The following is a 9,763-nucleotide window of genomic DNA, read 5'->3' on the forward strand; positions in this document are numbered from 1 at the left end:
TCTGCTACCAGTTGATAAAAGCAACAATAAAGAACATTATACCTACAAAATACTTAATATCGAAGGAAATTAAGAATACACATTTCAAAGATCAATAACCCAGGAATATTGTCTGAAAAATTAAATGCTTAGTACACCGCCGTGCTTTGGATACAAAAAAAAAGTACTTTGACTAGTTCATCGCTCATGCCATGTGATGAAGCAGGTGTTGGGTTTTGTGAAGCATAGGTGCATTCCCCACTTTTGTAAAAGAAACGTCTGGTTTTTGTTCAACTTTGTGGTCCTCGTAAAACATTTTGCAGTTCCACCTTTTCGATATCTGAGGATGGTCCAATCAGAAGTCCAAGGAACGTACTACACCAGTTCGTCTAGAGTCATGTACCTCTTTCCAGGACCGATCGATGTCAGTATGGCTGGGCAACTACAGAATTATGCATCCAGGCGTATCTATTTGCATTTTTTACAGATTGTCTTTATCGCCTGCAAAGAAGGGTAGAAAGAAATCCTTCACCGTTGTAAACTGTCTTGCGCTGGGCCGATATGTGCTACGGGCGGCCTTGGCGTGAACGAAAGTTTCTTTACTACCGATGGCAGCACATCATGATCAAGGGAAGTATGCGCCTTGAAGATAAGCAGTAGAGCTCTCAGGTCTTAAAGAAAGATCGGAAGATAAGCGCGCACAAGGAAGGTGACCACTCACGGCCGTAAAGGAAACTCACCGGACAACAGCTGTGGATGTCCCAGCCTCACTCAAATCATCATCACCGTGGGAGCTTGAATCTGCTTTGCGGTCATCTTCGGAATCATACCTCAAGTTCTCATCACTAAATTCAAGTGCAGGTGCAGCACAGTTTCGAGCGGGATGCTATTCTCGCGACGCAGCCACGTGGGACGACGCCATGAGAGCGACTTTCGATAACAGGGCAGTGACACCGGCAGCACCGCTTGCCTGAATTTTGCAAATCAAGCCAAATCTAGGCTCTTGGAAACGGGTTGAAAATGTCAGCTCTACATGTTGGACAAGCGGCGGTCTTTCAGAAATACACTTCAGTGGAATAGTGTGACTCGGACTGCAACAAAAGTTCACAAATGTACAGCTGGCGTCATTTTCGACTAATTATAACCGCTGAGCACTGTCAGACGGCAAAGCCGGTGATATAATTTAATTCTTGACTTTCTGGGAGTTTGCTGGGAGACTTGCTGGGAAACATACTAGAATTTTGATGCTACGGCGTCGTAATTGTGAGCGGCATGCTTTTTTTCTGGAGTGGCAGAGGGTGACAGCCACGCCCCTTTTCGCTACTTCATAGGAACATTAGTTCACAAAAAGGCCAGTAAAAACAACAACATCGCGAGAGCAGGAGAACATTAACCTGTTTTAATGGTGCAATGCCTTTACACTACTGGATGGCCTTATGAGGATAAAAAACGGCTACAACATTTCAAAACCGGTGATGTTAAGCATCGATCACAGGTGATCAATTTGAATAGGCGTGGTAACGGAATAGTTAAAGCGATTCCACTATATCACGCACAGTTTATTTTGTTATATTTCTTGTTTAGTATACATTTCTTTTTGCACGGTACGATCTTCTTCTGCACTGACTGTGCTGTTGCTATTCTAGTGATCAAAATTTGTATAGTATCGCTACTTTAAAAAGTAATTATAAATTTAAAGCTATCTAGGAGGAATAGTGTACGGTATAGTCATAATGGTTACATTACTAGGCTAAAAATGAACCTGCTAAATTATGTAAATGCTGTAAAATGTATTCTTCTCTGTATTTATTTAACGTCCTATAAAAGGACCGCTGAATATGACAGCATCAGAACATGATATGATCGCACGCTATGTAAAGGTCTTTTTTTGAGGTTATGCGACAGGTACATCCTAAGCTTGCTTGAAATTTGTTAGGAATATATTACCAGGACACAGCAAGTTCCTAATGTAGTACGGCCAGCATTTTCCGCTACCTTTGTGCGTACTGAGAGTTAAGACAATCGCGATACAAGAACGCTAGAAACACGTAGGCTGCATTCCACATTAAATTTTTTCAAGCGCGACAGAAGTACGCTCCTAATTTCGAAAGAAAAAGAAGCGGCTCACATTGAGTATATATTTAAAGCGTGCGTTAAAGTTAATCAGCTATGCGAGGCCAGAATATAGGTGTTTCTTTTTTTCATTTGTTTATGAACCACCTATGACACGTAGCAAATTTTTACTCCTTGAGCTGCACTAAGTGAAAGGGGTTGGCTGTGCCAGACATAAATATGCTTAACCGATCGATTACCACGATTTTTGCAGGGATTGTTAAAAATTTTTTTGCATGGAACATATTGCAATTTATGAACTGTAGCCCACAAGTTCGCAAAGTATGTCCACTGGGAACGAATAGCCAGTGTAACACCAGTTGCGAGATATAAGCTCCGAAAATGTACGATGAAATAGATTGGCGTTCCATCTTTCTGTGGGCCTCGATGCTTAAGAAAACAGTTTGTCAGAGAATGCTTCAAGAATAAAAAATTTGACGACATTGGTCTGGCAAAGAAAACATGGGTGATTCAGGAAGCAGCGAACTAAACAAAGCTGAAGGAACAGGAGATGGATTAAAGTTGTGAGCCACTCTGCCCATTGTGGCTCTCGCTTTGTTTAAGCTCTTCATCAACATTCGTACAACATTACAAAATATCGGCCCATATTGAGTAGTGTCGCTCACGTCCGAATTGTTCACTACGGTCACACCTGCGCTCCCAGGAACATGTAGAATTCAACCGAGATCAACAAACGGACCCGTTGAGTGTATTCCTTAGTTTATGCCTGTTCTGAGTAGTAAACTGCAATAAAACCACAATGTATATGTAACACAGGACAAACATTAGTGCATATACATGTGACATTTTGATTTGATGACTTATAAACACAGTACACTTGCCTGAAGGTTTGGCAGCCATGAAGTGAATTAACATAAATCCCAATAGGAAAATGCAGGAATTCATTTCTGTGAAAGCAAGGCGCAGGTTTCTTTAGTTACGTAGCTTCTTAGTGGCCCGAATACCACTCTGAATTACATTGCTCTCGGACTTATTGCTTACCCTTTGTCTTATCCCCGAATTGTGGTTGAAGCACGGTCGACGCTGTTGTTTGCCACTAAAACACTACACCAGCAATGGGACAGAATCCGCTTGTTCTTCCATGTACGGCAAGCAAACTTTCAAGCTTCTTTGAAGTTCCACTCTCCTTATTTAAAAAAACTTGAAGTTTAATTCTCATTCGAGGAAACAACAAAAGTTTGGTTGCAAGCAGCCAGTGTAAAAAGCTAGAAAAAAGCAACTACTTTATTTTACACAAACGAAAATTACCATCAAGTCAAATGAAAGAAGTATATAAAAATAACGGTATGGTATAGATATGGAAATGGCATTAAACACGAGCTGTAAATATCAGAATATACTGAATCTCAGAGTGCTATGTAAACAAAAAATCAGGCTAGTTTTATAGGAAAGCAACTTGGGAGCGTATATGCCAAAAGCGTAGGCAAGGAAAATACTTGTGCGTACTTGCGCTGCTGCCAAAGAAATTTAATTGCTTAGTCTGGTTCACCCCGTCGAGTTTTACAGGCTCAATTACACGAAATACAGTGGCATCGCATGGATGGACCGTGTGTTTACACATGTGCTCGTAGGTGCTTGTGCTTTTTTGGACAATATTTCGCGTCCATTGTGCTTAGCTCATAAAGAGTTCCGTTCAGCATTGCAGCAATGGACATTTCTAACGCCAACTTGCCGTCACAGCTTGAGATCTCAGCCCAAGACGCTATCTACTGAAGGCTATACAAAACGTTTCCAGGTCCACTTCTAACCAGGCGAAAGTTTTTCAATAATTTTTGTCTTCTGTGAAAGAAAATTTGTAAGTAGGAGATACGGAACTCACGCAGTTTCCCTAAACCCACTTCATCAGAGTTCCCGGATACAACGCGCTGCAAAAAAGGAAAGGTTTATATTAAAAGTAAACAATAGAGTTTTGCGTGCCAAAACCACTTTCTGATTAGGAGGCGCGCCGTGGTGGGGGACTCTTAAAATTTGGACCTCTTGGGGTTCTTTAATGTGCAGCTAATTCTAAGTACATGGGTGTTTTCGCATTTCGCCCGCATCAAAATGCGGCTGCAGAGGCCGCGATTCGATCCCGCGACCTCGTGCTTAGCAGCCGAACACCATAGCCACTGAGCAACCACGGTGGGTAAAAGGAAAGGTAACTGTGTGATGCTTCTCTTACAGATTGACTGCACTTCCGCGTGGTATGAGGTTGAAAACCCCATTTTCCAATGTCCGCGTCAAGTTCTTCTCTCGCTTACACGCAACAATGTGAGGAAAGCAACAATCCAATCAAATTCATCCTAAAGAGCACCTCACCAAATCTGGCCAGTTTGAGCTAACAAGCGCCATGCATACAATGGGCCCTTAAGATCGTGTCTGTTAAGAACTGCATAGCTACGCACCGCCAACATAGTTGAAAATTCAAACCAAAAGCCGTGTGGCCTCCTCGCGGGCGCCGCGCTCCCAGCAGGAGATTCGACGTATATCGCACAAGTGTGCCTACGTATATGGTACCAAAGTGACGTCACTCATAGTGGCACGTGACTTGGAGAATTATTTAAGGCCATATCTGTTACTTATTTGATGTGTTGCTTCAACAAATCAATTACTGTTTAGAGACTAGTAAGACCTACAAATGAAACCTCTGCGTGTTTTTGTTTTAATTCGTACCCTAGCAAAAGGGATGTACTTCCGTTACGTCTGGTTTTTCACAGGTCGTTCAGTAAAGCGCGCAGACAACATAACTATGTCATTTTCTACCGGGTGCCAGCGTGCGATCATGCTGCGTAATCCGCTTGGGTCTGCCTGAGTGTTCGTGTAGCATCAACGTATACGGCTACTCAGGTGTTCTCGTTTATAGCACGCAATATCTTGCGCGGCGTGAAGCGAAAACAAACGCAGCAGCTCGCACGAGGAACCGTTAGCATAACTGCGCCGCGCAGCCCAAAGAAAATGCGAGAAAACAAATTAAGGCGGGGCTCGTGAATAATAGTTGGGCGGCCCTCCGGCTCCGGTATTCCAGAACGTAGGGAAGGCTTGAGGGATGTGTGTGGAGAGAGCGATATGTTTGCAGTGGCACTCCCCTCCTGTAATCATGAGTTCGTGGAATTATTTCTATCTCGCCTATTATTAAACCAACTTGAAAAATTCTTGTACTAGAACGTTCACTAGAGGGCACCAACTTAGAGGTCAGCAACTTCACCCTATAGGGCAAGGACTTCTAGCGTTTCGTTTGAGCATTTGAGTGCGAAGTTTGTGGCGGATGGACGCATATTTGTAGGGGTGCGTGGCTGCAACAAAAACATAAGTTTTTTTGTGCATGCTTTGAGCTTGCTTCCGTTTTTGATTGCCTGATTTTTTGAGCCTCTAAATAGTAATTTTGTAGTTTCCTTTTTCTCTTGTTTTCTTGTGCGCGGGTGTGTTTCGTCTATATTTCCGTTTGCGGGATAGTCGGAGCCTCTTTTCGAGCAACGTGCTTCAGCACGTCCCACCCTTTGGGACGGTAAATCTTTATAGCCTTCAAAAAGTAGTCTGTAAGGGGTAAGACTAATAGCTATCAGTAGTTTTACTGTTGTGCATTGGTATCGGAAATATTTCTATGGTAGGAAAGTGAGAGTGTGGCCGCGTGGTTGTACACGTGCGAACACGTGTCATACCTTAAGTCTGTGCGGCATTTATTGCTTCTAAAACATTGGTGAGAATTATTTTGCGGCATTTTAAGGATTTAGATTCTCTGCCTACTGATTTTTGCATGAAGGCACATGCTCTGAATGTTTCGCTGTTTGCATTACAAAAGCTAAATGCAACACATGCCAATAAAGATGGCAAAGGGTGCAGTGTGCGGGGGGTCCTTTAAGGTAGACGAGGAGAAGGATGAGAATGGAGAGGAAATCGAGTCAATCAGCAGACAGTGTGATGTCGATGCTAGGGCAAGAAAATGGAGAATTTCCAGCATGAGCTTGTGAAACAGATGGAAGAGCTCAAAAATTAGCTAAATACGGAGCGTGATGCAGGGAAGGCGGTGAAATAAAAGACTTCAGTCAGCCGAGGAAAAGCTAAACAGGGCCTCCATCGTGAAAGAGAATAGTGACAATGGATCCCAGTTTCCCGATATTACATGGCAGGGAGCGTCAGTAAAGCCCGTGGAACAACTGCAACGAGGGGAGGGGGCAGCGGAAAAAGCGACACCTACCTTCAGGCCGCTACAAAGGAAGAGCATGAACGCATAAGTCAATGCCCCTTGTCAAGTCCAAATTACGCGGAAAAGGATAACAAAGAGAAGCAGGGAGCTTCGTCGGCAGTAAGAGAGAGCGAAAGGGTGTTTGTTTCCGGCGATTATAACCTGGATAGTTGCTCAGAAGCAGTTGTGTAGAAGGTGAATGAATATAAAAGAGTGGCGGTAGGGACATTTCCAGGACGAACTTTGGGCGCAGTCATGGAGCGAGCAAAAGCAAAGCTCGCGGAAAATGCCCATGGAGGCAACGTCGTTGTCGGCTAAATGACGCCCCAAACAAAAAACGGAGAGGACTAGCCCAATGCTTGGCGAAGAGGGTAGACGACTTGCGCGAGCTTTCGCCTCAGGTGCAGATCGTGGTGTGGACGGTGCCGGAAGTTGCTGTACGTGACAGTAACGTACAAAAAGCCATAGTGACTGCTAAAGAGGCTATACGCACAAAGAGCCGAGAGAAATATTTTGAGGTTGTCGAAGTAAACAGGGAAGTGAGAAGGTGTCGTGGTTTCCAACAAGACGGGAGCCACTTTAATTACAGGCTGGGATGAGAAATGGGCTGGAGACGCACTGGTCACGCGGTTGCGTTTTTAGCGGGCCCATGGGTGCTCAGGAGGCCAGTGTAGGTAGTAATGAAGGTCCCCTAGGGGACCTTCAGAACAGCATCGCTGTGAGTAACATAAAAAGAAGGAAAATAACAAAGAAAGCTCGCCATGCAATAGGCTTCATGAACATGCAGGCTGGAAAGATAAAAGTGGATACAGATTGAGAAGCAGTTACAAAGAGAACAAATAGGGGTATGTGCTGTTACGGAAACGCACCTTAGAGACCCGGAAGAACCGCCAGTGATTGAGAATTATGTTTGGGAAGGGTGCGGCAGAACTAAATTGGAAGGAAAGGGAGGGGCAGTCGGAATGCTCATCTATCAGGCTCATCTAAATGGGAAAGGACTTCGGAAATGACGCCGAAATTGTCCTAATATGTGACATGAATTCCCACATACAGGATTTAGATGGCTATACCGACAACAACTGGAAGACAATGCTTTGTGAGCAATATGACCTCATTATCGTGAATATAGGGCTCAAGTGCGATGGGTAGACCACATGGGAAGTGGGTAACCAGCAATCGATCATTGACTACTGTCTGATGACACAAGCAATTCATGATTAGTTGAGAGAAATGGTCATTGACGAGGAAAGATATAACAGCGCAGGGAGGGACCATACACGCGTCATTTTGAAAATGGGATAGGCAGTTGGAAAAGGGAGCAACGAGCCCAAAATGGCGAGTCTAAATTTGAACACTGAACAAATAACAAATATAGTGGCAAGAGTCGAGGAAGACCTTGACAAATGGCCAAGCAAAGAGTGGGAATGTAGTAAGCTTCTAATTGCAATAACGACAGAAATACGGAATGAGAAACATGTTCGTTGGAAAGGAAAAAAAGGAACCCACAAGCTGGTGGAACATAGACATACGAGAAGCGATTGCCGAACGACCGAAAGCATCCCGAGAGCACAGGCAGGCAAGAAAAGCACAGTTGCCGCAGAATGAAGTAGCCAAAAAATCGGAAATATACCGGGAGAAAAAAAATCTGTGGTTCGAAAACTGGTGGAAGCAAAGATAAAAGTTGAAAGTGAACGTTTGTTGTCAGAAATACGTGAGGAAAAGAAGACCGCCCCTAGAATATTTTAGAACCACATAATATTATTAGGCAGGAAGTCTGGAACAATACAACAACATAGCCTAGACGAAGATGCAAACTGGAAGGGGCCGTGGCATTAAATTGCATCCGGAAAATAACAGCTGAATCATTCCAAGCGAATGACGAAGTTGCAGTGGAGGAACAAAAGGGCGTGAAAGAGAACCAGATGTAAAAGTAGCTGGTGGTTACGAATTTAAACTGGAAGAAAGCGGAAGAGAAAATTGCTAAGCGCACAGCTACAGGGTTAGACGAGGTTCCCACGAGGCTGATTGATGAACTATGACCAAAATCTCAGGAAGCTCTGTTGAAAGCACGAGAAAAAAAGTCTAAAAGATAGATGAATACCTGATAGTGGGTGACAATGTAGTGAGAATTTAATTTATTAGGGTAAGGAGGCGAAAGATAGAATTCACTCGTATAGACAGACCGTTGACCATTACATCAGTAATATACATGTTAACAATGCAGGCAATTAAGTTAAAGCTGCAAGCATGAGCAGAGAGCAATATAGTTTTGGGAGAACTTCAGAATGGCTTTAGGATAGGTACGCGTTTGAATGATAACCCCTACCTATCCTGAAGCCATTTTGAAGTTCTCCCAAAATTATATTATCCTTACTCAGTGTATCGAAATATCAAAAGTAGAAAGGAGACCGTTATATATAGCCTTTTTAGACATTACAGGAGCGAATGACAACGCAGACCGTAACGTTTTGTGGGATATTCTGGAAAGGGAAGGCTTAGGCGACGATTGTCTACAGCTTTTCGAAGAGAGTCACGTGGAAAATACCGCTTGCGTTGAATGGGAAGCGATAAGGAGCGAAGAGAAAGTTGATCTCAACAACGGACTGACGCAGGGGTGCCCTTTATACCCACTGCTGTTTATGATGTACACAGTGAGGATGGAAAGGGCTTTAGAAAGAAGTAATAGAAGGTTTAATCTATTATGCAAACAGGCGGGTACAGTAGTAGAGCAGCAGCTTCCAGGTTTGTTTTAGGCGGACGATATTGCGTTGCTAGCTAACAACCAAAGTGATATGCAATGTTTGGCTATTATCTGTTGACTGGAAGGTTATAAGTTAGGTATGAAATTTAGTGTTAAAAATGAAGTAGTATGGTATTAAAATAAAACAGCGAACTGATAGTGACAATAGACGGCTAGGAAATACCTAGCCTAAAAGAATATAAATTCCGTCGTATATGGATAAACGAAGGCAATAGGTATACGAAAACACAGGGAAAAACAATAAAAGTAACAATAAAGACAAATGCGGCCATAATGAAACACAGAGCGCTATGGGCATACTATAGGTACGAGGTCCTCCGAGGTATGTGGAAAGGTGTAATGGTTCCAGGGCTTGCGGTTGTTTGCGTGAAATCAGTGGTACAATCTAGACTCGACAGCAACCAAAGGTCAGTGGGACGCCTCGCATTCGGCGCTCACCGGAAGACTACAAATGAAGCTGTGCAGGGTAATAAGGGCGAGACAAGTTTTGAAGTGAGGGAACCTCACCGTAAAATTAATTATGAAGAACAACTGAGGAAGATGAGAGAAACTAAATGGGCTGGGAGAGTGTTCAGGTATTTGTACAGGAATAAAATTGATTTATAGTGGACAAAGAGAACTAGGAAGCTTGTCAGCAAGTATGCAGCCTGTACGGTGAGCAACATAGCAACAAAGAACCTCATGCGGAAAGTCAGAGAGGCTGAAATAATCACGTGGGTGGCGGTAAT

Source organism: Dermacentor andersoni, chromosome 7, assembly GCF_023375885.2.
Source record: "Dermacentor andersoni chromosome 7, qqDerAnde1_hic_scaffold, whole genome shotgun sequence".
NCBI classification, from domain to species: Eukaryota; Metazoa; Arthropoda; class Arachnida; order Ixodida; family Ixodidae; genus Dermacentor; species Dermacentor andersoni.